The following is a 1,337-nucleotide window of genomic DNA, read 5'->3' as shown; positions in this document are numbered from 1 at the left end:
TTATACCCTCATTGGGGGCTGAGCCCCCCTAAAATGAAAATCCTAGAATCGCCCCTGGTTTACACTGACATGAGGTGAGGGTGAAGCCAGCAAGCACAATGGAAAGCTGAAGTCTGCTGTGAATGGGAGGAAGTGTTGCACAAGAGGAAATGGCCAGAGCACCTCCCAGCACTTTACCACCGGGGCAGTTTTACAGCCTACAGTCATTACATGAAGAAGGGGCAAAAGTCGCCTTGAATATTAAGAACATGATTACCACAAATCTAGCACATCCCCTGCCCTGCTCAAACCACACATCTGCAGGCTCGAGCCTGTTATGGTTTTATGATGGATTGATGTAGTGCGTCCATTAGACCAAAGCTAGGCACAGTAGTTGTTTTGATTACTTTTACTCAAGGCAACACACTGTTTGTTTCTGTGATAATGGACGAACGATTCAGGTTAGTATGCAGTGTGGTATAACAGGCCCACATAAAACTGAAGGAAGTCTGAAGCAAGTTTGAATTCAGGAACTTAACATGCACTGAGTGATTAGGTTGTGAGAATCCATTAGCCTGAAGGCTTTAGTGTGTTAAAGCTTATTTCTGGACTTTGATTTGCGAAATTATGGGGAAAAAAACTTTAAAAGATATATGTGTGGAGGAATTGAAATAGGGAAATGCTGTTTAAAAGCTCATGCAGTCAATGATATCACAGCTCTGTTTCTTTTAAATTTGCTTATTTTTAGCTGTTTTAATGAAAACTCTTTCTCTTCTCTCTTTTCAGACTGTTAGTATTTCTGTAGGATTGCGACCTTGGCGAGTGCCTGGATAGGCCTCCCTTCTGTCACCTCCTCTGCTTTTCTGCTGGTAAGCATCTCCAAACACAATCACAGCTCTATTACAACTACTGTGCAGTTATTTTACTGTATGAACTGTTGTGAAGTTACTGTTTTGTTATAACTAGCATATTAATAATACTTTTTCAAGGACAGTTAGCCTAAGAATTCACTTCTTCTACAAGTCAACATGTAACTGTGCTACCAGAACTATTTTAAATTGGTCATTTCATGAAAATGTAAATTTTGGAAATTTGGGTTTGGTAAGCATATATGAAGAGTTTGGTTCCAAAACGCTATAAATCCATTTTGATTAATTTGAGTAAAAATGTGTTTTCTTTACCAAGAAAGTGGCAAGATGAAAACCACTATTTTCTGCTTCAAACTATCTTTCACATTGCATCTTTAGGTTATAATAACATTAAAAATTCAAATCCAGATTTTAGATCCAAGATTTTAGATTTTAAATCCAAGATTTATTATAAAATGTTATTTTTTCCCCAAAATGCAATAAATCCAT

The 1,337-nt window shown here is 37.5% G+C and overlaps 1 protein-coding gene across 3 annotated transcripts in view; it reads left to right on the top strand.

Annotated features, from left to right (window-relative positions):
• The window catches only part of LOC107724568 (protein FAM49B-like), an 81,618-nt gene that overhangs the window by 27,816 nt on the left and 52,465 nt on the right, over positions 1 to 1,337 (top strand). For all 3 annotated transcript variants that reach the window (XM_016533546.1, XM_016533547.1, XM_016533545.1), the window contains exon 2: positions 766 to 848. The gene's annotated coding sequence lies outside the window, so the exon portion shown is untranslated. The remainder of the gene's footprint in view (positions 1 to 765; positions 849 to 1,337) is intronic.

The sequence above is a fragment of the Sinocyclocheilus rhinocerous genome, unplaced genomic scaffold (assembly GCF_001515625.1).
Source record: "Sinocyclocheilus rhinocerous isolate Xijiao unplaced genomic scaffold, SAMN03320098_v1.1 scaffold1507, whole genome shotgun sequence".
Classification (NCBI taxonomy): domain Eukaryota; kingdom Metazoa; phylum Chordata; class Actinopteri; order Cypriniformes; family Cyprinidae; genus Sinocyclocheilus; species Sinocyclocheilus rhinocerous.
The sequence above is the reverse complement of the archived record's forward strand: the minus strand, read 5'-3'. Positions and strand labels throughout refer to the sequence as shown.